Genomic DNA, 26,510 nt, shown 5'->3' on the forward strand with positions numbered 1-26,510 from the left:
GAACTTAGCGGCCCTTTGTCCTAGACTTGTCGACACTGGGTTAGGCGAAGCCTGCTCCCCTGAACAAAAAGAACAGCGGTCTGAAGAATCAACTCTGCAGCGCTGACAGACTGAACAGTGTTTCAGTCATGGTGCCACCATTGCACATCAGACAGCAGGACCAGATACCAAACACAAGAAGGAATCCCTCCAGGACCACGAATAGCAGCTGCAGAGAAAAGTGGCTTCAAAGAACAGTGTCCTATACGCTCTGTTCCTTTGCCAGCTAGGATTCATTTATTTTAAAATCAACCTGTGAGAAGCTGCAGGCAGACCCCTCACTTTAAGACAACCTGTGTGCCCAACGGCAGCCAAGGATAGTCGAGTACAATAAATAAGGCAGACCCAAACTGAGCTACCATAAGGGGGAAGGGACTCGGTCACCCGCATGTGGCAACCTGGAGTTGTGAGAGACCTCCCACGGGACTAAACACCAGTCCAAGAAGCAGGAAACTTGGTTTTATTTATAACATTTACTTTAAACAGGTTCTCTCTGTAATCCTCTTGCTGTGGTTTTACCTCCCCTTTCTGTCTTTGGATCAGAAGTCCCTTAAGAAAAAAAGAACTGCACAGACTTACCACTGCTACCAATCTGCTGAGACTGCAGGGGAGATGCACAAAACTCACTGGTTTAGCGAACACCGTATTCAGTAGATAATTCACAAAGGGGCTCTGCGGGCTTTTTACCATTCACAGTTGCAAAAAACAAAAATCGCATGCCAAACAATGCTAATGAGCTTGCATGACAATGTTAATGATCTGATCAGTATTCAAATATGCATTCTGAGTGATGCACAGTCATTTACGAGCAATGCACAGAAAGGCCCGTCTATCTTTAGTGAGGGATATTTTACTGGAGGTCTGGAGCAGCCATAGCAGGTAGTTCTTTGTGTAAGCAGTGGGATAACACATCTTGGAAGCCAGGATTCTTTTGGCATACCAGGGCAGGCATGGCTGCTGGCAGACCTTAGCCATACTTCGGGGCAGGACCAGCCAAGTTTCCATGTTCCCCTGACAGTGAAAGGCAGAATTTGGGGCTGTGTGCAGCATGTGCACTCCCCGGCCACCCTCAGGTAACTTCACACTGGAATTTTTTTTTTTTAATCAGCCCATTCCTTCTGGCCCTAGCTGTGGTGGCTTTGCATAAAATAAAAAAAATAAAAAAAGTTTGAAACAAAAAAAAGCTACCCACAGTTTTCATACATTGTTTGTACGACAGCCGTGAGTAGCACACGCTGTTCTGAGCATGCGCAGAGCAGCCACTCTTAGTGGTTGGCTGTTCTGCGCATGCACAGCTTAGCGATTGTTTCCCCCTCCCTCCCTCCCCCCCAAGCTGACTTTTACCAAGGATCTCAACAAACACAGATGTTTCCAGGAACTTTCGTGCATCTGCCCCTGAGGACAGACTGACTTTCAAGGGACTACACAACCTCCTTATATGCCTACTTGAAGTTGTGTTTCTCAGTCTTCATCTGCTGGTAGGAGTGCAAGGTTATGTACTCTAGAGTGACGCTGGGGAAAGTAATCTTCCATGTAACATAGCATTGTAAACTGCAGAACTATGCACTTGTGTAATGAATAAAAACTTTAGTTAGGCGAGCAACTACTTTTTTTTTCTTTTTTTACTTTTTAGCAAGTCCTATTTGTAATATTACTTTGTTAATATCTGTTTCCAGTAATTGAGATGGAATTACAGAACAGTACTAAAAGTTCAATAGATGACCAAAGAAATCCTGTTTACTACTAAAAAATGAATACCAAAGAAATTGAGGATGACTCACGACTTCCACATGTGAATGGAGAAGAAATTGTCTTTATTGAAGCATCAAATCAAGACCCAACACACGGCCGTGTTTCAGCAGTCAGTCCGCCTGCATCAGGTGTCTCAAAGACCAATGCAGTGTATATGGTGCTGGAATGGGATATATCACAAAAGGTAACATATGTTTGTGCGCTCTGCTGTGGTTGGCAGTGTATTTCAGTAATTTCTGTTACCTTCTGTGATATATCCCATTCCAGCACCATATACATTGCATTGCTCTAAGATTGATTGAGACCCCTGGTGCAGGCGGACTGGCCACTGAAATATGGCCCCATATCGGGTCTTGATTGGATGCTTCAATAAAGATCATCTCTTCTCCATTCAGTTGATATTTGTTTTGGAGTAGAGGTTTTTTACTACTAATAAATGATCACCTTTAGATGTATGAATTTCTAAAAGGGAGTAGGTAAAAGCCCACTTGGCCCTTGGCCTGAATTGGCCGCTGTCGTGGACAGGATGCTGGGCTCGATGGACCCTTGGTCTTTTCCCAGTGTGGCATTACTTATGTACCTATTCCAGGAAATATCAAATAGCTTAAAAACAGCTTTCTTTAATAAAAAAAAAATTGCCTAGTGGTTCAAACAGCAGGTTATGAACCAGAGACTAGGGGTTCAAATCCTACGAATACTTCTTGTACCCTTTAGACCTTAACCCTCCACTACCTCTTAAAGTTCATACTTTATTTTGAGCCTCTGGGGCCAGGAAAATCCTTATTGTGCTCACATTTAGCACACTTTAAACTGCCACGGGAAAAGCTAAACCTAAAAATAAAACGCCGTACTATGTGAAAACTCACCTTTCTGCTTGCAGGGCAAACACACATAACTTACAACTAAAGCTTGCTTTTTTTTTTCTCTCTCCCCCATTTAACATTTCTTCATTCCCCCTCTCCTAGGGGAACCACCCCACACTAGCCTATCATAACAAGGTATTCCTTCCGCGCCGAAACAAACAGCCTGTATCTAATCACTCTTCAACTCACGACACATCATACAACTTTCAGTATTTCCGCCGCTACTCCTACGTTTAGAAGCCTTACCACGAATCACACTTCTTAGGCCAATTCAACTATCAAGGTTAAATTTACCTGGCAGCGAGGCTTTAAAAACCGTCCGTTGTTGTAAAGGCGGGAGAAAAGCGACCTTTGCTGGAGAGAATACCATACAAAAGGGCTTAGTTCAGTGAAACGCACGCTGTACCTCGCTTATTACTAGGCGGAACCACTAACCAGCTCCGTGTTTACTTAGGTCTTTGTGCTTTACTGTCGATGACGTCCTAACGCTCTAATCCTCTAAATACAAACGTGAGCATTGATACAGAAGGAAGCTGAAGCTAGTGATGAAGTGAAAGCACGAGTACTCTTACAGTTCCCCGTATTTCATGGCAGTAAATGTTTGTGAGCTACCTCATCCCTCTTCGATTTTTTTGTCGTTTTTAGCGTTGGGATTAGGAGCCGGGATTCAGCTTCCGGCGGTAACCTCCTTGCTACTACAGCCTCAACATAGCCATGGCTGGTGGTGAGCTCTGCTTGAAGGAAGCTGATTTAGGCCCAGATGGACGCATCAATTTCCTCCCCTCCCGCCCCGGACTAGTCCCCGCCTAAACCAATGAACGGTAGCGCACTAGTATCTTTGTTTTGATTTTGTTAGGCGCTGGCCTCCAAATGTTTTTATATAGCTGGAACTGATGGACTATCCTGCAGTATGGTTGTTTACTTCTGATTTTCTTGTTTATGTTTATTATAGAACTTTCTATACTATACTGTTTTTTTGTAGGCAGGAATACTACACTTTATATCGTATTCCCAATGTAGTAAGAGTTAAGTGCAACCATTGTACTAAAGAGTACCTGATTGGTTATGCAAAAGAAGTCCAAAAATTGCTTCTGATGTGAAAACATTTTCTAAAATTATGCACGTTTTTTTTTTATGTTGTAAATGTTCACTCCAGTTAGAACTGGAGTAAAGATTGTGGTATGGGAGCAAAGGGTCATTTGATGTGAAGTATAGTGTAATCCTGATTGACAACCTCCCCGAGTCCTGGCTTAAGTGGCAGCAGACACCACCTCAACCCTCCTTGGCCAAAGTCAAAAGTCTCTTGTAGCCTGGGCATCACCCCCCCTCCACTTCCCCCCCCCCCCTTACACACACACAGAAGGCAGCAGCATATCATGATGGTGTGTATACTGTGTTTTGTTTGGTGCATGTTCTTTTAATGACTCTGTAATTTGTGATATTTTACTGCATTGGGTGTAAATAGATTTTTTTTTCTTTATGGGCATTAAAAATATCTGCACTGAAGCTGAGAACATAACTTATTATATTAGTCTCCTAGGTGAACATGGAGTTTAATCTTTCAAGTCATCTTCACTTTTAGCTCTTCTTGTTCTGTGCATTTTACTACTACTACTTAACATTTCTAGAGCGCTACTAGGGTTACGCAGCGCTGTACAGTTTAACAAAGAAGGGCAGTCCCTGCTCAAAGGAGCTTACAATCTAAAGGACTGTGGTAGCCGTGTTAGTCCACTCTTAAGGTTATCAATAGAAATCAAACAAAATAAAACACGGAAAAGAAAATAAGATACCACCTTTTTTATTGGACATAACAATACATTCTTGATTAGCTTTCGAAGGTTGCCCTTCTTCGTCAGATCGGGAAATAAGCAAATGTGCTAGCTGACAGTGTATATAAGTGAAAACATTCAAGCATTACTATGACAGTCTGACAGGGTGGGAGGATGGGGGTGGGTAGGAGGTATGCATGGGGACATCAAAGCATATCATTGATATTCTAACAGGATGGGTGTGGATAGGTGAGGGGTGGGGTGATCAACAGAGACATACAGCTTTATGGTTTATAATGGGCTAGGAACCCCAGATCCTTGTTGTCCTTTCTGTTGGGTGTTAAAATATTCAATCATTCTGACTTCAAAGGTCTTACGTTCTTGTATGGTTTTAAAGTTACCTTTCAGGATTCTCACTGTGAAGTCACTGGTACAGTGTCCTGGTCCTACCCACCCCCATCCTCCCACCCTGTCAGACTGTCATAGTAATGCTTGAATGTTTTCACTTATATACACTGTCAGCTAGCACATTTGCTTATTTCCGATCTGACGAAGAAGGGCAACCTTCGATAGCTAATCAAGAAATGTATTATGTCCAATAAAAAGGTATCATCTTATTTTCTTTTCCATGTTTTATTTTGTTTGATTTCTATTGATAATCTAAAGGACGAAATGTGAAGTTGGGCAGTCTAGATTTCCTGAATATGGTATGGTATGGTGGTTAGGTGCTGAAGGCGACATCGAAGAGGTGGGCTTTGAGCAAGGATTTGAAGATGGGCAGGGAGGGGCCTGGTGAATGGGCTCAGGGAGTTTATTCCAAGCATGGGGTGAGGCGAGGCAGAAAGGGCGGAGCCTGGACTTGGCGGTGGTGGAGAAGGGTACTGAAAGGAGGGATTTGTCTTGAGAGCGGAGGTTATGGGTAGGCACTTAGGGGGAGATGAGGGTAGAGAGGTAGGGAGGGGCTGCAGATCGAGTGCATTTGTAGGTTAGTAGAAGCTTGAACTGTATGCGGTACCTAATCGGAAGCCAGTGCAGTGACTTGAGGAGAGGGGTGATATGAGTATATCGGTCCAGGCGGAAGAAAAGACGTGCAGCAGAGTTCTGAACAGACTGAAGGGGGGATAGATGGCTAAGTGGGAGGCCAGTGAGGAGTAGGTTGCAGTAGTCAAGGCGAGAGGTAATGAGAGAGTGGATGAGAGTTCGGGTGGTGTGCTCAGAGAGGAAAGGGCAAATTTTGCTAATGTTGTAGAGGAAGAAGCGACAGGTCTTGGCTATCTGCTGGATATGCGCAGAGAAGGAGAGGGAGGAGTCGAACATGACTCCAAGGTTGCGGGCAGATGAGACGGGGAGGATGAGGGTGTTATCAACTGAGATAGAGAATGGAGGGAGGGGAGAAGTGGGTTGGGTGGGAAAACAATAAGCTCGGTCTTGGCCATGTTCAGTTTCAGGTGACGGTTGGACATCCAGGCAGCAATGTCGGATAAGCAGGCCGATACCTTGGCCTGGGTTTCTGCAGTGATGTCTGGTGTGGAGAGATAAAGCTGGGTGTCGTCGGCATAAAGATGATATTGGAAACAATGAGATGAGATCAGGGAGCCCAGGGAAGAGGTGTAGATTGAAAAAAGAAGGGGACCAAGGACAGATCCCTGAGGAACTCCAACAGAGAGCGGGATGGGGGTGGAGGAAGAACCATGAGAATGCACTGTGAAGGTACGGTGGGAGAGATAAGAGGAGAACCAGGAGAGGACAGAGCCCTGGAACCCAAATGAGGACAGTGTGGCAAGAAGTAAATTGTGATTGACAGTGTCAAAAGCGGCGAATAGGTCGAGGAGGATGAGGATGGAGTAGTGGCCTTTGGATTTGGCAAGGAACAGGTCATTGCAGACTTTAGATAGTGCCGTTTCTGTCGAGTGTAGGGAGCGAAAGCCGGATTGAAGCGGATCGAGGATGGCATGAGAGGAGAGAAAATCAAGGCAACGGCTATGAACGGTGCGGCGTGTTCAAGTATCTTGGAGAGGAAGGGTAGGAGGGAAATTGGGCGGTAGTTGGAGGGACAGGTGGGGTCAAGTGATGGTTTTTTTGAGGAGTGATGTGACTACAGCATGCTTGAAGGTGTCAGGGACAGTTGCAGTGGAGAGAGAGAGGTTGAGGGTATGACAGATGGGGGGGCGGTGACAGTAGGAGAAATGGTGTTGAGTAAGTTGGTGGGGGGAACAGGTGGTGCATTTCGAGGAGGAGAGATGGGCGGTTTCCTCTTCGGTGATATCAGTAAAAGAGGAGAAGGAGGCCTGGGATGGTTGGTTGAGGGAGTGGGTTAAAGGGTGAAGAGGAGGAGGTGGTTTGGTGGTGAATTCGAGGTTTACCTGCTGTGTTTGTTTTAAAGTGGGATGCAGTTAACATCTAATAATAATTCTTGAAAATCTCTATCAGAGCCTTAAAAGCCACCCAGATTGTTCTTTCTCTGTTTGAGCACAGAATAACTCTGAAAACATTTAATGGAATGGAACCAAATTAGGTATGAATACAGGGTAAAACTGGTAAAATAACTGTGTTTGAAAATGGGCTAGACCATACTGGGAGTTCCAGAGAAATAAGCTCCCCCCAAAAAAGTGGCCACATGTATTTCTATGAAAGAGAGAGCTCTAGCACTTAGTATTATTATCATAAGGGATTTTAGGGCGCGTTTTACTGAGATGCACTATCGGATTTAGCACACGCTAAATGCTAAGATGCCTATAGGAATAAAATGGGCTTCTTAGCATTTAGTGCATGCTAATCGTTATCGTGTGCTAAATCTGTTATCGCACCTTAGTAAAAAGAGCCCTTAATGTCCACATAGTGCACCAAGGACCAGGTTTTTTAAAAATTCTTTTATGAATGTTTTTGGATTGCTACAATGGGTTAGGGGTGGAACTCATGATGGAGGACTTAACTTGGATCTGATACTTTTGAACCAAAGAAATATTGTTGTATTTCCCAGATCTGACCAAGAAAAAGGACTTGTCAAGATCATTTTGAAATTATATTTAGGTTGGATATACTTAAGATTAAGCTTGTAGTACCCCTTCAATACAAATATGTTTCTAGAGCATTGCATAGGATTGACCCAACTAAAATTTCTAATTTATTGACTGTTTCCATGAGAATGCTCTGGAAAAACAGGTATTGATTTGAAATTCAGTGTTACATAAAGATACAATGAACTTGCTCCCTTCCAGAACAGATTTTAGTTGGAGAGCAAACATCAATCATGGTATCATGGTGGTCTTAAATTAATGAAGCAACAGCTCCATAAAGCAAAGTGTATGCTGTAAAAGACACAAACAGGAAACTTGAATCTGTTGCAGGGCATTGAAGAGATGCGATAATAGATCAAGGCTGCGAAGAGATCATTTTATTCACAGTTAATTAAGGCCTCAGTAAACCCTACTTTTTTTTCCAACACTAACAATTTGGTGATTAGAAAGGTGAAGCAAACTGCTGCTCCCTCAGCAAATGAGCGGGTTATTTTGTTGTTAAAGTGACTCGATTAAGAGCAGCATTACTGTCTTCCACATTAACATCTCAATTAGTCTTTAGTGTTGCAGGACCCAGGGATTGGTGATACTGGTTCTTTAGAGGATTCAAGCATAAACTGATCCTAATCACAAAGCGTGTTCATTGAAGACATCTTCAAACAATTTTAACCAGTATTTGGAGAAAAAAAGACCTCAGAATTGTGGCCTGATAATATTAATCACAGAACCATCTTAAGCAGTCATAGGTCATAAAAAGGCTCCACATAAAATCTTTCCAATTCAAGTCAAAATCAAAATCTCTGTTAGAAAGATCGGTGAGTACAGTTTAGGGACTAACACAGATATAGTAGAGATAGTTAAGGGAATATTGGTGACATGGTTAGCGTAGTTCAGGGAATAATGGAATGAACATTTGAGTCATTTAGATTAGATTTCGCACAGTGCTGATCCCTCGTTCTGAAGCTACTGGCTGATGCTATGTGGTTATCCACATAAGCAGGGTAATACAGTAGAGAGGGTTGAGTCGTCTTAGTGAACTCCGAGACGTTGGACGGATCTAACGGTCACTCCCTGTGTTCCTGTCGTTCGTTGACACGTTAGTTGTGGTAACGCTACAGAGTTGGTGATTTTTAGTTGTTTAAATATTATATTAAGAATTCTTTTTGAGATAATAGTGACATAGGTGCTTTATAGGACTAGGTCTGTTAGTACAATTTGCCACAACCCAAATATAAGTGTTTTATCATGCTAGGATTCTAGTACACAATTCATTATGCTGCCTCTTGAGAGAGTGATAAATCACTTTCCAGGAGACCGCAAGAATCTTATTACATTTTGGAATATTTGGTATACCTGGAATAAACTTCAGCCTGAACTCTCCTGGCCCCGTAATGGTACTTTTAATGCTAAAATTATCAAAAGATTATTAAACTTTGTTACTACATACACGCCAGATTCTACCCAGGGTCTACATTTGCTAATTATCGGTAGATGGATTTCCACTATCACTGGGTTATTCCGGACACTGTTGATCTGACATCTTAAAGATCTCTGGTAGGGGCTTTCTGAAACAGCGGCCCATTGAACAGGCTACTGTAACAGACAGTAGCTGCCAAAAGGCCGACCCATCACAACCCCACTTCCGTTGCTCCAACCTACGTCATTCCAACGTTCATTGTTTGCAATGCTTCAAATTTGGCCACTATGCCTATGAATGCAGGGATAGTTACCAGTCCGATTGTGTTGCTCAGAGCACAAGCCACTATACCAGAGCTTTTGCACCTGGTAACTTTAATCATGATGCCGGACCCCATAATCATCAGTCATATGAGAGTGACGTTAAAGGCTTCCCCATGGTACGGAACCCTCCAAGGGATTCTAATTGCCCACATGATCCCCCACGGGCTACTCCTAATCGAGGGTCCTCGGCATGCCCCCCCAAATCGGGGACGACAACCCTCGAGAGATTATCCTGGGGGGCCCCAATGCCACTAATAATAACAGGCGACCCTAGGGACTACCGCTCCTCGCCTAGTCCGAATCGCCGTGCAATTGTTCAGTGCTTTCGTTGTCAGCAGTTTGGCCATTACGCTGCTCAGTGTCTTTCTACCAGTTCAAACACTGGCCCAGGAATCAAATTCGCCCACCCCACCAGTCCGTAGTGACTAGGCCTAATCCGAACCCGAACTGATTTCGAAGACCCCATGATTTTGTTGCTCACGGATACTCAGACTGCTGAGCTTCTCACTTAGTACCCACAACAATTTCTGTGTATGGTGTAATTTTCCTTTTTTTCTGTCTCTACTATAGGTGACATAGGTCTGTAATAACTTTGTTTTTAGTTCTCTATTTATAAAAATCAAATTACCTTTGTAATTATGTATATATGTATATCTGGTGGTACCATATAAATGGCATAACTAGACCAGCTGATTACTTATTTACCTTTTTAAATTGATATATTGCCCTCCTGAGGATTTCCTATCAGCTGCAGGGATAGGCGATCTCCAGAGGATTTCTCTTTTTTGTTTTTTTTACATTCCTTAATTCTGGCTTAGCTATGCTATTTAACTCCATACGGGATCCTTGTAAACAAAACAATGCATTGCTCAATATTGAAATGTTTATATGCTTTAATGAAATTCTGTGTTGGCTTTGTTTGCATTTGCGGAAGTGCTTTATCTATTGCGCAGTATAAATTGACACGACATTCACTTTTCAGTATTATAAATGATTATAAAGCATTAATGTTTGAAGTCTCTTTATGGTGTGTGTAAAATCTGAAAGCTTTCATTAATTCCTTATCTACAGGAAGCAGAAATACTTAGTAACTATTAGAATATGGCATTTAAAGTGCTTTTTGATTGTGACATTATCTAGAATAGCTAGCTCTGCTATTCACTTCCTGATTACGTAAAACTCCTTTTGCCCCTCATAACTACTGGGGAATGAGCTGCGAGAAATACTCTCTTGACCTGGCCGGTCAAGTGAGACTTTTGCACTACTCATGTATGTATCCATCTTTGTTGTTTCATTTCATAGTATTCTTAGATGGAGAAGCTTTCAAACTAATCCCACTTCCAAAAAACTCTAATATGAATTTAAGCTTACATTTTTTGTTTTAGCTCTATAGTAGTTACATGGACTCTGATCACACACCGGAAACCACATTACTTCATTGAGTTTCCTTGGCTGCTGCTGAAGAAAATTAACCCTTGCTGAAATTGTTACTTCCACTATATCTTGAATTCTAACATTTGTACTTTTCTGTCTAGCTTTTGTCAGCATTCACAGGCGAGAAAGGTGGGGGGATCACCACTGGTACTAGGTTGTAATTGTCATAACCACTGCTTTTCAATTTTAAATTCCTTTTTAATTCCTAACTCTTTACAGGATATCTACTTGTTACCGAGACCTGCTTATTTCATAGATGCTTCAAATATTCAATATGAAATATTTTAACCACCTTTCTGATAGTTTTTCCTTTTAACTGCTCACTTGTTTTATGCAAGAATATTACTATTTGTCCTATAACTGTCAAACTCATAGTGTTATCTCCTAACCCCGCCCTTTGTCACTCCCCTTTCCAATCCCCTTGACACCCTCTTTCCACACACCCCCTACTCCTTTTCTGACCCGCTTCCCTCTTATGCTCCGACTCTGACACACCCTCTGACATGCCTCCTACCCCCCCATGACCATATAGCCACACCCTTTGCCCCCATACCCTGTCATGCCTCTTGACCGTCCCCTTTCTGCGACACCTCCCCTTTTCTGAAATCCCTTTCATACTCCTACCCTGGACATCATTCCACCTGAACAGCCCAGTTCTGATTTTTCCTTTCCCGGTAACACAAGCAGACCTAACCATTTGAATTCTTTTAACAAAATAACCACATAATGTGCAGTAATGGTCTGTTTTAAGTCTAATCTTTTCCCAGATGGATACAGAAATCAACCCAACGGAACGGAAGATTATTTACAAGATCTCTAACATACTGAAATTTGAAGTTTCCACCATAATGCTGTATCCTCATCACCATTATATGGACAAGAACTGAAGTGTCTTAAATTCCAAGCTTGCAATAGGCTACCAGAGTGCACCCATATCCCGATTCCAACTATATTCTATTTTCTACTGACTGCTGTAGCATTACTTGGCCACCGGTTTTATCCTACTTGCAAGTCCTGCTGGCCTCCCGAACCTGAGGGCTTAACCCTTGGGGAATGGTAGTCAAAGCAGGTGAAGCTTCCATACTGCTCTAGACCCTTAATTGCACTTCAAATTACTTCTGACAAGAGGATGCTGCAGAACGCCTGGCAACGCTGTAATTCCCATTGAGAATTCTACATCCATATGGACCCTCTTTGACTGCTTGTAAATAATCAATAATTGACTATTTTTGTGTATCTTGATCGCCATAACCGGCATTCCATTACCCATGCCTTACCATGAGTGCACACCTCTGCAACTATTCACATGGACTTTCAATATCATCTTCTCTCTCATCCCTACAGTCCTTTCACCATTTATTATTAGCCGTTACATATCTGTCTTGCTTTATCCAGATTATGCAAGCCAGAAGTGGGGATATATTCTGCAAACCCCAGTTCCTTGAACATAAGACACTTTGCCTATAGGAATTTTACCCTTTCACTGTCGAAGCTGTATTTATGGACTCATATTTTCTTCAATTTTATTTTCCCATTACCCCCTTTTGGTTTTACATTTAATTATCAGTGTACTTCCATGTTAGCATTGTCTTTCATGCACCAAGATATAGCCATGTATTAGCAAATGTAACATGTTTTAGATGCTATAGACATTTAGCTCCCTATTTGGTTATCATTCAGGTATACAATTATTTAGCTGTTGTATAACCAAACTTATCTTATTCAACCATACAATGCCTTGAGACTAACTTTTTCCTCCCTTGACCTCCTGTTCCTCTGCCAACCTCTAATTCCTGAAGGGCTAATTATGATTGCGCAAGCCTAGGATAAAGACATGGAAAAACCCAATTTTGTACACCGCAAGTATTACGTCCTCAAGATCTGTCCTGACCCAAATTATGATAGACCCTTCCAGGTTGTGGCAATATCCGCTACGACTTGCAAGCTACAGGACCACAAGTCTTGGGTCCATTTGAAATATATACGGGTTTATCCAGTTGCAGAACCAGATGTCACCAGCCCAACCATCTTAGAACCAGCCACTTCCCTCATCAGACCAGCAGCAACTGTCACCTCTACTGATTCCTCGCCCAGGTCATTGTGAAAATCCAGCCCTGTTAGATCTTCCAGATCTCCGAGCTCATCCAGATTCTTCAGAGCATCCATTTACTCCAAGTTCATCATCACCACTACAACTCCAACCACAAGCGGCAATAGCAGTTCAAGAGTTGTTACCTCTGCCTTACCAACTTCCACATCCACCTACCGAGTGACGTGCCTATATTGAAAGTATACAGGTTGCGATCGGACAATTGATGGCTCCTGAATCGCCAGATTTCCTTGTACTTCAGAACATCCACATTGAAGTTTCCGACCTGCTTAACAATTGGCACCTTTTCTTTCCCCACCACACGACTCTCATAATCACAGCGGTAGACATCTCAGAAACAGAACCTCCGACAAAATACAGTCAAGCAAAACCAATAGATACATAATTTTGGATTCACAGTTGCTATTTATGGACATTATGGACTCTTATTTTATTTTCAGTTTAGCAGTAATCCTGTTTATATATTGGAAAGGTTTTATTTTTATTTTCTTATTATTCCCTTTTTAGCTAAAGACACATTATTGTCTTTATTTTCGTTTTAGCATTGATTTTGAATATTTCATGAAAACTCTTTTCTGCTATTTCGGTAATTCAAATTGATACTGCTCATACAAGGGTAACATCAAACCCTAATACTGGCCAAGATATCACAATGTAGGTGTAAACCCTGTTTCAGTAGCAGTCAGTTATGCCATTATTTGGCTTTGGTATAACCGAGTGGATTTTTCATAGGCTTACTCAGTTGCATGTCTTTGTCTTTCTGCAGATTTGACCAAGCTCCAAGTGGGGTAATGGTAAGGGATATTTAAAACCCTAGGGTGGCCTCATGCTCCCCAGTCATTATGCTTATTGACTTCACGGTAAACCTGGAGGACGTAATGGGGCAGTTCGGCAAACTGAAGAGTAGCAAATCTCCTGGACCGGATGGTATTCATCCTAGAGTACTGATAGAACTGAAAAATGACCTTGCGGAGCTACTGCTAGTGATATGCAACTTATCCTTAAAATCGAGCGTGGTACCGGAAAATTGGAGGGTGGCCAATGTAACGCCCATTTTTAAAAAGGCTCCAGGGGAGATCCGGGAAATTATAGACCGGTGAGTCTGACGTCGGTGCCTGGGAAAATGGTAGAGGCTATTATTAAAAACAAAATTACAGAGCACATCCAAGGACATGGATTACTGAGACCAAGTCAGCATGGCTTTTGTGTGGGGAAATCTTGCCTGACCAATTTACTTCAATTCTTTGAAGGAGTGAACAAACATGTGGACAAAGGGGAGTCGGTTGATATTGTGTATCTGGATTTTCAAAAGGCGTTTGACAAGGTACCTCATGAAAGGCTACAGAGGAAATTGGAGGGTCATGGGATAGGAGGAAATGTCCTATTGTGGATTAAAAACTGGTTGAAGGATAGGAAACAGAGAGTGGGGTTAAATGGGCAGTATTCACAATGGAGAAGGGTAGTTAGTGGGGTTCCTCAGGGGTCCGTGCTAGGACCGCTGCTTTTTAATGTACTTATAAATGATTTAGAGATGGGAGTAACTAGCGAGGTAATTAAATTTGCTGATGACACAAAGTTATTCAAAGTCGTTAAATCACGACAGGATTGTGAAAAATTACAAGAGGACCTTACGAGACTGGGAGACTGGGCGGCTAAATGGCAGATGATGTTTAATGTGAGCAAGTGCAAGGTGATGCATGTGGGAAAAAAGAACCCGAATTATAGCTACGTCATGCAAGGTTCCACGTTAGGAGTTACGGACCAAGAAAGGGATCTGGGTGTCGTCGTCGATAACACACTGAAACCTTCTGCTCAGTGTGCTGCTGCGGCTAAGAAAGCGAATAGAATGTTGGGTATTATTAGGAAAGGTATGGAAAACAGGTGTGAGGATGTTATAATGCCGTTGTATCGCTCCATGGTGCGACCGCACCTTGAGTATTGTGTTCAATTCTGGTCGCCGCATCTCAAGAAAGATATAGTAGAATTGGAAAAGGTGCAGCGAAGGGCGACTAAAATGATAGCGGGGATGGGACGACTTCCCTATGAAGAAAGACTAAGGAGGCTAGGGCTATACAGCTTGGAGAAGAGACGGCTGAGGGGAGACATGATAGAGGTATATAAAATAATGATGGATGTGGATGTGGATGTGAAGCTTCTGTTCACGCTTTCCAAAAATACTAGGACTAGGGGGCATGCGATGAAACTACAGTGTAGTAAATTTAAAACAAATCGGAGAAAATTTTTCTTCACCCAACGTGTAATTAAACTCTGGAATTCGTTGCCGGAGAAAGTGGTGAAGGCGGTTAGCTTAGCAGAGTTTAAAAAGGGGTTGGACGGTTTCCTAAAGGACAAGTCCATAAACCGCTACTAAACGGACTTGGAAAAATCCAAAATTCCAGGAATAACATGTATAGAATGTTTGTACGTTTGGGAAGCTTGCCAGGTGCCCATGGCCTGGATTGGCCGCTGTCGTGGACAGGATGCTGGGCTCGATGGACCCTTGGTCTTTTCCCAGTATGGCATTACTTATGTACTTATGTACCATATTAATGCTTATGTATGGCCCTTCTTAGTATTATTTTCCTAGGTTCTCTTCCTGTACAGCTTCATAAAGATATATGGGATTGACCCATAGAAATTGCTTCTACCATCTTGCCGTATGATGCAACTGCGTAACTGCTATCAGCTTCTTAGTGCTCATGATTGTATGGCCATGACGGGTAAGGTAAGGCCCATGAATTCCAATCTGCTTAAGGATTCTGGACACCTACAACCTAAGACAGCCTGCAAAGCGAATGCTACATACCTGTAGAAGGTATTCTCCGAGGACAGCAGGCTGATTGTTCTCACTGATGGGTGACGTCCACGGCAGCCCCTCCAATCGGAAACTTCACTAGCAAAGGCCTTTGCTAGTCCTCGCGCGCTCATGCGCACCGCGCATGCGCGGCCGTCTTCCCGCCCGAACCGGCTCGTGTTCGTCAGTCCCATAAGTAGCAAACAAAGCAAGGGAAGACACAACTCCAAAGGGGAGGCGGGCGGGTTTTGTGAGAACAATCAGCCTGCTGTCCTCGGAGAATACCTTCTACAGGTATGTAGCATTCGCTTTCTCCGAGGACAAGCAGGCTGCTTGTTCTCACTGATGGGGTATCCCTAGCCCCCAGGCTCACTCAAAACAACAACCATGGTCAATTGGGCCTCGCAACGGCGAGGACATAACTGAGATTGACCTAAAAAAATTTACCAACTAACTGAGAGTGCAGCCTGGAACAGAACAAACAGGGCCCTCGGGGGGTGGAGTTGGATCCTAAAGCCCAAACAGGTTCTGAAGAACTGACTGCCCGAACCGACTGTCGCGTCGGGTATCCTGCTGCAGGCAGTAATGAGATGTGAATGTGTGGACAGATGACCACGTCGCAGCTTTGCAAATTTCTTCAATAGAGGCTGACTTCAAGTGGGCTACTGACGCTGCCATGGCTCTAACATTATGAGCCGTGACATGACCCTCAAGAGCCAGCCCAGCCTGGGCGTAAGTGAAGGAAATGCAATCTGCTAGCCAATTGGATATGGTGCGTTTCCCCACAGCCACTCCCCTCCTATTGGGATCAAAAGAAACAACCAATTGGGCGGACTGTCTGTTGGGCTGTGTCCGCTCCAGGTAGAAGGCCAATGCTCTTTTGCAGTCCAATGTGTGCAGCTGACGTTCAGCAGGGCAGGAATGAGGACGGGGAAAGAATGTTGGCAAGACAATTGACTGGTTCAGATGGAACTCCGACACAACCTTTGGCAAGAACTTAGGGTGAGTGCGGAGGACTACTCTGTTATGATGAAATTTGGTGTAAGGGGCCTGGGCTACCAGGGCCTGAAGCTCACTGACTCTACGAGCTGAAGTAACTTCCACCAAGAAAATGACCTTCCAGGTCAAGTACTTCAGATGGCAGGAATTCAGTGGCTCAAAAGGAGGTTTCATCAGCTGGGTGAGAACGACATTGAGATCCCATGACACTGTAGGAGGCTTGACAGGGGGCTTTGACAAAAGCAAACCTCTCATGAAGCAAACAACTAAAGGCTGTCCTGAGATCGGCTTACCTTCCACACGGTAATGGTATGCACTAATTGCACTAAGGTGAACCCTTACAGAGTTGGTCTTGAGACCAGACTCAGACAAGTGCAGAAGGTATTCAAGCAGGGTCTGTGTAGGACAAGAGCGAGGATCTAGGGCCTTGCTGTCACACCAGACGGCAAACCTCCTCCACAGAAATAAGTAACTCCTCTTAGTGGAATCTTTCCTGGAAGCAAGCAAGATACGGGAGACACCCTCTGACAGACCCAAAGAGGCAAAGTCTACGCTCTCAACATCCAGGCCGTGAGAGCCAGGGACCGGAGGTTGGGATGCAGAAGCGCCCCTTCGTCCTGCGTGACGAGGGTCGGAAAACACTCCAATCTCCACGGTTCTTCGGAGGACAACTCCAGAAGAAGAGGGAACCAGATCTGACGCGGCCAAAAAGGAGCAATCAGAATCATGGTGCCTCGGTCTTGCTTGAGTTTCAACAAAGTCTTCCCCACCAGAGGTATGGGAGGATAAGCATACAGTAGACCCTCCCCCCAGTCCAGGAGGAAGGCATCCGATGCCAGTCTGCCGTGGGCCTGAAGCCTGGAACAGAACTGAGGGACTTTGTGGTTGGCTCGAGATGCAAAGAGATCTACCAAGGGGGTGCCCCACGCTTGGAAGATCTGGCGCACCACTCGGGAATTGAGCGACCATTCGTGAGGTTGCACAATCCTGCTCAACCTGTCGGCCAGACTGTTGTTTACGCCTGCCAGGTATGTGGCTTGGAGCAACATGCCATGACGGCGAGCCCAGAGCCACATGCTGACGGCTTCCTGACACAGGGGGCGAGATCCGGTGCCCCCCTGCTTGTTGACGTAATACATGGCAACCTGGTTGTCTGTCTGAATTTGGATAATTTGGTGGGACAGCTGATCTCTGAAAGCCTTCAGAGCGTTCCAGATCGCTCGTAACTCCAGAAGATTGATCTGCAGATTGCGTTCCTGGAGGGACCAGCTTCCTTGAGTGTGAAGCCCCTCGACACGAGCTCCCCACCCCAGGAGAGACGCATCCGTGGTCAGCACTTTTTCTGGCTGAGGAATTTGGAAAGGACGTCCCAGAGTCAAATTGGACCAAATCGTCCACCAATACAGGGATTCGAGAAAACTCGTGGACAGGTGGATCACATCTTCTAGATCCCCAGCAGCCTGAAACCACTGGGAAGCTAGGGTCCATTGGGCAGATCTCATGTGAAGGCGGGCCATGGGAGTCACATGGACTGTGGAGGCCATGTGGCCCAGCAATCTCAACATCTGCCGAGCTGTGATCTGCTGTGACGCTCGCACCCGCGAGACGAGGGACAACAAGTTGTTGGCTCTCGCCTCTGGGAGATAGGCGCGAGCCGTCCGAGAATCCAGCAGAGCTCCTATGAATTTGAGTTTCTGCACTGGGAGAAGATGGGACTTTGGATAATTTATCACAAACCCCAATAGCTCCAGGAGGCGAATAGTCATCTGCATGGACTGCAGGGCTCCTGCCTCGGATGTGTTCTTCACCAGCCAATCGTCGAGATATGGGAACACGTGCACCCCCAGCCTGCGAAGTGCCGCTGCTACTACAGCCAAGCACTTTGTGAACACCCTGGGCGCAGAGGCGAGCCCAAAGGGTAGCACACAGTACTGGAAGTGCCGTGTGCCCAGCTGAAATCGCAGATACTGTCTGTGAGCTGGCAGTATCGGGATGTGCGTATAGGCGTCCTTCAAGTCCAGAGAGCATAGCCAATCGTTTTGCTGAATCTTGGGGAGAAGGGTGCCCAGGGAAAGCATCCTGAACTTTTCTTTGACCAGATATTTGTTCAGGGCCCTTAGGTCTAGGATGGGACGCATCCCCCCTGTTTTCTTTTCCACAAGGAAGTACCTGGAATAGAATCCCAGCCCTTCTTGCCCGGATGGCACGGGCTCGACCGCATTGGCGCTGAGAAGGGCGGAGAGTTCCTTTGCAAGTACCTGCTTGTGCTGGAAGCTGTAGGATTGAGCTCCCGGTGGACAATTTGGAGGTTTTGAAGCCAAATTGAGGGTGTACCCGTGCCGGACTATTTGAAGAACCCACTGATCGGAGGTTATGAGAGGCCACCTTTGGTGAAAAGCTTTTAACCTCCCCCCGACTGGTAGGTCGCCCGGCACTGATACTTGGATGTCGGCTATGCTCTGCTGGAGCCAGTCAAAAGCTCGTCCCTTGCTTTTGCTGGGGAGCCGATGGGCCTTGCTGAGGCGCACGCTGCTGACGAGAGCGAGCGCGCTGGGGCTTAGCCTGGGCCGCAGGCTGTCGAGAAGGAGGATTGTACCTACGCTTGCCAGAAGAGTAGGGAACAGTCTTCCTTCCCCCTAAAAATCTTCTACCTGTAGAGGTAGAGGCTGAAGGCTGCCGGCGGGAGAACTTGTCGAATGCGGTGTCCCGCTGGTGGAGCTGCTCTACCACCTGTTCGACTTTCTCTCCAAAAATATTATCCGCACGGCAAGGCGAGTCTGCAATCCGCTGCTGGATCCTATTCTCCAGGTCGGAGGCACGCAGCCATGAGAGTCTGCGCATCACCACACCTTGAGCAGCGGCCCTGGACGCAACATCAAAGGTGTCATACACCCCTCTGGCCAGGAATTTTCTGCACGCCTTCAGCTGCCTGACCACCTCCTGAAAAGGCTTGGCTTACTCAGGGGGGAGCGCATCCACCAAGCCCGCCAACTGCCGCACATTGTTCCGCATGTGTATGCTCGTGTAGAGCTGGTAGGACTGAATTTTGGCCACGAGCATAGAAGAATGGTAGGCCTTCCTCCCAAAGGAGTCTAAGGTTCTAGAGTCTTTGCCCGGGGGCGCCGAAGCATGCTCCCTAGAACTCTTAGCCTTCTTTAGGGCCAAATCCACAACTCCAATGAGGCAACTGTGTGCGCATCAGCTCTGGGTCCCCATGGATCCGGTACTGGGACTCGATCTTCTTGGGAATGTGGGGATTAGTTAGAGGCTTGGTCCAGTTCGCCAGCAATGTCTTTTTTAGGACATGGTGCATGGGTACAGTGGACGCTTCCTTAGGTGGAGAAGGATAGTCCAGGAGCTCAAACATTTCAGCCCTGGGCTCGTCCTCCACAACCACCGGGAAGGGGATGGCCGTAGACATCTCCCGGACAAAGGAAGCGAAAGACAGACTCTCGGGGGGAGAAAGCTGTCTCTCAGGAGAGGGAGTGGGATCGGAAGGAAGACCTTCAGACTCCTCGTCAGAGAAATATCTGGTGTCTTCTTCCTCTTCCCACGAGGCCTCACCCTCGGTGTCAGACACAAGTTCACGGACCTGTGTCTGCAACCGTGCCCGACTCGACTCTGTGGAGCCACGTCCACGATGGGGGCGTCGAGAGGTAGACTCCCTCGCCCGCATCGGCGAAGCTCCCTCCGCCGACGTAGTCGGGGAGCCCTCCTGGGAGGCGACGGCGGCCGGTACCGCACGCGGCACCGACGCCGGAGACCTCACCCCGGGCGATGGACCAGCCGGCGCCACGCTCGACGGTACCGGTGGCGCAAGCACCACCGGTACCGGAGGGGTAGGGCGCAACAGCTCTCCCAGAATCTCTGGGAGGACGGCCCGGAGGCTCTAGTTCAGAGCGGCTGCAGAGAAAGGCATGGAGGTCGATGCAGGCGTCTACGTCAGAACCTGTTCCGGGTGTGGAGGCTGTTCTGGGCTGTCCAGAGTGGAGCGCATCGACACCTCCTGAACAGAGGGTGAGCGGTCCTCTCGGTGCCGATGCCTACTGGGTGCCGACTCCCTCGGCGACCCAGAGCTCTCGGTGCCGACACGGGAAGGAGACCGATGACGATGCTTCTTCGACTTCTTGGAACGAAGCATGTCACCGGAGCTTCCCGGCACCGATGAGGAGGACGTAGAATCCAGCCGTCGCTTCCTCGGGGCCGAGGCCGAAGGAGGTCGGTCTCGGGGGGGCTGTACCGCAGGAGCCCTCAGGGTAGGGGGAGACCCACCCGAAGGCTCACCGCCACCAGCAGGGGAATGGACAGCCCTCACCTGCACTCCAGACGAAGCACCACCGTCCGACGACATCAGCAGACGAGGTCCCGGTACCACCGACGTCGACGCAGCTGTCCGATGTCTCAGCGCCGATGCAGAGGGCCGATGCCTCGATGCACTCGATGCACTGGCGGCCGAGGATGAAGGTCTGGACGCTGAAGACGTCGATGCACTCGATACCTCCGGTGCCGATGTCGACGAAGAGCCCGAGAACAAAACGTTCCACTGGGCCAATCTCGCTACCTGAGTCCGCTTTTGTAAAAGGGAACACAGACTACAGGCCTGCGGGCGGTGCCCAGCCCCCAAGCACTGAAGACACGACGCGTGCCTGTCAGTGAGCGAGATGACCCGGGCGCACTGGGTGCACTTCTTGAAGCCGCTGGGAGACTTCGATGTCATGGGCGGAAAAATCATGCCGGCGAGATCAAAAGTCGAAATGGCGGAAAAGGCACCTCAAAAACAAGGGGAAGAAAACTTCGACCCGAGGCCTAAAAGCGGCCTACCCCGACGACGAAAGAAAACTTACCGGGGCGAAAAAGCTGGAAATATCGGGGGAAAAGAGACCGAAGAGTCCCTTTCCACACACAGAATGTTGTTTTTTTTTTTAACACGAAGAGAACGCGCGAGGTTGACTTTGCGGGGCACGACACGGCGAAAACACGACCGTACCGAGCGCGGACAAAAGAAGACTGACGAACACGAGCCAGTTCGGGCGGGAAGACGGCCGCGCATGCACGGTGCGCATGAGCGCGCGAGGACTAGCAAAGGCCTTTGCTAGTGAAGTTTCCGATTGGAGGGGCTGCCGTGGACGTCACCCATCAGTGAGAACAAGCAGCCTGCTTGTCCTCGGAGAATCAGAGTACTAATTATATGTTTGTTGAGCCCTTAGCAATAAGGATTTGGCTCCAGAGGATTAGTAGAGCGCTTAATTGAAACTGCCATAAGCAAGAAAGAACCTGCCATAGAAAGACCTGCAACTATGTAGTAGCATGATACACCTGGGATTGCTACCATTTACAAAGTAATGCTGAATATTAAACAATGTCAAATAATGCTGACCCATATATAACCTGCGAAAATATGTCTAATATGCTTATGCTGAAATTTTATGAGGATACATATTTTTGTTTCATGAAACTATGCTAGCAAAATCAATACGATAAGCCTTGTAGATTTTATAGATGGACCCATAAACCTTTCTTACCACAGATTTGAGCAAGTCTCAAGAGGGGTGACATCGAGATTGGGTCGTGGGAGGGGCCACGACTCATAGTGCACTGGTCCCCCTCACATGCCAGGACAGCAACCGGGCACCCTAGGGGGCACTTGTAAAAAGTAAAAAAAAAAAAAATTAAATACCTCCCAAGTCCATAGCTCCCACCCCTTGGGTTGTGAGCCCCTCAAATCCCCCCCCCCCCCCAAACCCACTGCCCACAACTCTACACCATTACCATAGCCCTTATGGCTGAAGGGGGACACCTACATGTGGGTACAGTGGGTTCTGGGGGCGGTTTGGAGGGCTCCCATTTACCAGCACAAGTGTAACAGGTAGGGGGGGTGGGCCTGGGTCCACCTGCCTGAAGTCCACTGCACCCACTAACAACTGCTCCAGGGACCTGCATACTGCTGTGATGGAGCTGGATATGACATTTGAGGCTGGCATACAGGCTGGAAAAAAAAGTTCTTAAAGTTTGTTATTTTATGGTGGGAGGGGGTTAGTGACCACTGGGGGAGTCAGAGGTGATCATCCCCGATTCCCTCTGCTGGTCATGTGACCCAAATTCGTGGTAAAAACGCCTTTCTTTTTTTGATTATCGGCTGAGGGCACCCATCTCTCCTCGGCCGATAACCACGCCCCAGTCCCGCCTTCACCACGCCTCTGACACGCCCCCGTCAACTTTGCCCATTTCCGCGACAGATTGCAGTTGAAGACACCCAAAATCGGCTTTAGATTATACCGATTTGGGTGCCCATGGAAGAAAGGCACCCATCTCCCGATTTGGGTCGAAATCTGGGCGCCCATCACTTTTGAAAATAAGGCAGATAGTGTAGAAACCCTTTCCCCATAGTTTTAAACTGAATTTTTCTCTAGAAATAGGCATTCTCTCCATAGTTTTAAACTGAAACCTTTTCTAGAGGTAGAAACTAAACAGCCAAAAACTCTTGTTCTAAAAGGCAGTTTTCTGTTCCTTGGCTGCTGGAGAGGTAGCTCATCCAGCGACCTCAATTAAATGTTAATTAAGGTGTGGGGAAGTAGAATACTTGCATAGGTTGCTGAGTCAGCTTCAAAGAGCCTGTTTAAAAGAGGCCCCTTAGATTCAAAACTATATAAAGAGGAAAGCTCCCACTAAACTTTCTTTCTGAGAAGTTCCGAGAGAAGAGGACAAGTCTCTGGTAAGTGAACGCTATTTTGATTTGTGCTTTGGGAACTTGGGGTTTAAAGGAGGAATCGTAGGTTAGTGTTAGGCAAAATAAAAATATAAAAAGCAAATTTTATTAACTAATCTCCATAGTCTTTGCCACTTAGTTTTAAAAACGTTGTACCACAGCATTAACAGAATCTAGCAGGCACTGCAGGATCCAGTTTAGTCTTCCCACCCCTAGGACAATTCTTCATTTATAGTCAGTTATTGTAATTAGGGTAATAAGCAAGGAGTGCTCTTACAGAGTTTTAAATACGTTTCATTACCATCTAAGAAGGAAACACTAAATAAATCATACCATGTACTATATAATCTAAAAGACACTTTTATATTAGGATAATATCCTTAATACTATAGCACGTTTTAAATTGAAAAACTCAAAAACACTACGATGGAGTCAGCAGTCCAGCAGCAAGAGGGGTGCTATCCAGTCTTTTGCATTGTCACATGTATGATTATCTCCCAGTTGGTGAGATGTCATATGTGTGTGCCCGATACAAAGAGCTCCTAGCTCTTAGAGAACGTGTCCGTTCTCTTGAGGCTAGAGTAGCAGACTTGGTGGAGCTGAGGGAGACAGAAAGGTACATAGAGGCCTACAGCGATGTTGTAGAGAAGTCCCACCTCTAGTCTGGTAGCCCTTGTGCTACCTTGGAGGAGGGAGGTCTCCTAGAAGGAAAGCATCACCCTGGTGAAGTAGAAAGTACTCCTGTAGACAGGACCTGCCCACCAGGGGATGTACTATCCTCTCGCACCGAGGGTATATCTCCAAGTGCTGCCCCGGAGGGAAAGGTTAGGACAGCTGTTGTAGTTGGTGATTCGATCATTAGGCATATAGATAGCTGGGTGGCTGGTGGACGTGAGGATCGCCTGGTGACTTGCCTGCCTAGTGCAAAGGTGGCGGACCTCACGCATCACCTAGATAGGATTCTAGATAGTGCTGGGGAGGAGTCAGCTGTCTTGGTACATGTGGGTACCAATGACATAGGAAAATGTGGGAGAGAGGTTCTGGAAGCCAAATTTAGGCTCTTAGGTAGAAAGCTCAATCCAGATCCTCTATGGTAGCATTTTCTGAAATGCTACTCATTCCACGCGCAGGGCCCAAGAGACAGGCAGAGCTCCGGAATCTCAATTCGTGGATGAAACGATGTTGCAGGGAGGAGGGTTTTAGATTTGTTAGGAACAGGGCAACATTCTGGCGAAGGGGGAGCCTATTCTGAAAGGATGGGCTCCACCTTAACCAGGGTGGGACTGGGCTGCAGGCATCTGCATTTAAAAAGGAGATAGAGCAGCTTTTAAACTAGAAATGGGGGGGAAAGCTGACAGTCGCTCAAAAGCGCATGGTTTGGGATAAGGTATCTTTCAAAGATATCACCAAAATAGGGAAGATAGGGTATCCTGATAGTGAGGTTGCAAAAGAGACCGTAGTAGATCAGGTGTCCTTAAATAAAAATCAGACAAAAGATTGCAAATGAATACTGTCAAGTACTGAGCATGATGTAAATAGGAACAATAAACTTAGTTTGAAATGTCTATATGCGAATGCCAGGAACCTAAGAAATAAGATGGGAGAGTTAGAATATATTGCACTAAATGAAAAATTAGATATGATAGGAACCTCTGAGACCTGGTGGAAGGAGGATAACCAGTGGGACACTGTCATACCGGGGTACAAATTATATCGTAGTGATAGGGTGGATCGAATTGGTGGAGGAGTAGCATTGTATATTAACAAGAGCCTTGAATCAAATAGATTGAAAATTCTGCAGGAAACAAAACATGGAATCACTGTAGATTGAAATTCCATGTGTAAAGGGGAAAAGGATAGTGATAGGAGTGTACTACCGTCCGCCTGGCCAGGATGAACAGACGGATGCAGAAAAGGAAATTAGGGATGCAAACAAACTGGGCAACACAATAATAATGGGTGATTTCAATTACCCCGATATTGACTGGGTAAATGTAACATCGGAGCATGCTAGGTAAGTAAAATTCCTTGATGAAATCAAGGACTGCTTTATGGAGCAGCTGGTACAGGAGCCAACAAGAGAAGAAAAAATTCTAGACCTAGTCCTTAGTGGAGCGCATGATCTGGTGCGGGAGGTAATGGTGCTGGGGCCGCTTCATAACAGTGATCATAATATGATTGGATTTGATATTAGCTTTGAAGTAAGTATACATAGAAAATCAAATACGTTAGCGTTTAACTTTAAACGTTTCACTTAAAAAACTCATAGAAGGCATAGTAACAAAACAACTTACTGAATACCTAAATAACCATTCAATTCTCCACGAATCTCAATCAGGATTTCGGTCAAATCACAGTACTGAAACTGTGCTAGTGTCTGCAATTAACTCATTTAAACAAGAAATTGCAAGGGGCAACAACATACTCCTCTTACAATTCGACATGCCCAGTGCCTTTGACATGGTTGACCATGAAATACTATTACATATACTAGAATACTTTGGAATAGGAGGCACAGTTCTCAAATGGTTCAAAGGATTCCTGACCACAAGATCATACCAAGTAACAACGAAAGCGGACAGATCACCCCCATGGACACCTGAATGTGGAGTACCCCAAGGATCCCCCCCCCCCCTCACCAACCTTATTCAACCTGATGATGATACCTTTGGCTAAACTTCTAGCAACTGAAAACCTCAACCCTTACATATATGCAGATGACGTCACGATCTCCATTCCGTTCAGACTCGATCTAAATGAAATTACAAACGAGATTAACCAAAGCCTCCAAATAATGCATTCCTAGACAGATGCATTCCAACTGAAACTAAATGCAGAAAAAACACAATGTCTTGTTCTCACCTCACAACATAACACAAAAAGCTTCCCTACCATAACCACACCATACTGTTCTCTGCCTATCTCTGAAAACTTGAAAATTCTAGGAGTAACCATAGATTGAAACCTCACTCTCGATGCTCACGTGAAAAACACGACGAAAAAGATTTTCTATTCCATGTGGAAACTCAAAAGAGTAAAACCTTTCTTCCCGAGATACATATTCCGCACCCTGGTACAGTCAATGGTGATAAGTCATCTCGATTACAGCAATGCACTGTACGCAGGCTGCAAAGAGCAGAACATCAAAAAACTCCAAACTGCCCAGAATACTGCGGCCTGACTCATATTTGGAAAAACCAAATATGAAAGCGCAAAACCCTTAAGAGAGAAACTCCACTGGCTCCCACTTAAGGAACGTATTGCATTCAAGATTTGCACAATGGTAC

The 26,510-nt window shown here is 45.8% G+C and overlaps 2 protein-coding genes across 4 annotated transcripts in view; one reads left to right on the plus strand and one right to left on the minus strand.

Moving 5' to 3' along the window:
• POLE3 (DNA polymerase epsilon 3, accessory subunit) overlaps positions 1 to 3,413 on the minus strand; it is a 199,194-nt gene extending 195,781 nt beyond the window's left edge. The window contains exon 1 of one of the 3 annotated variants that reach the window (XM_030206000.1): positions 2,949 to 3,206. The gene's annotated coding sequence lies outside the window, so the exon portion shown is untranslated. Of the gene's footprint in view, positions 1 to 2,948; positions 3,209 to 3,266 lie in introns of those variants that run through there. The other 2 variants (XM_030206002.1, XM_030206001.1) reach the window with 2 other exon arrangements.
• LOC115471989 (tubulin beta-4B chain) overlaps positions 1,501 to 26,510 on the plus strand; it is a 123,275-nt gene continuing 98,265 nt past the window's right edge. Inside the window, exon 1 of the mRNA XM_030205997.1 lies at positions 1,501 to 1,517. The gene's annotated coding sequence lies outside the window, so the exon portion shown is untranslated. The remainder of the gene's footprint in view (positions 1,518 to 26,510) is intronic.

The sequence above is a fragment of the Microcaecilia unicolor genome, chromosome 6 (genome assembly GCF_901765095.1).
Source record: "Microcaecilia unicolor chromosome 6, aMicUni1.1, whole genome shotgun sequence".
Taxonomy (NCBI): domain Eukaryota; kingdom Metazoa; phylum Chordata; class Amphibia; order Gymnophiona; family Siphonopidae; genus Microcaecilia; species Microcaecilia unicolor.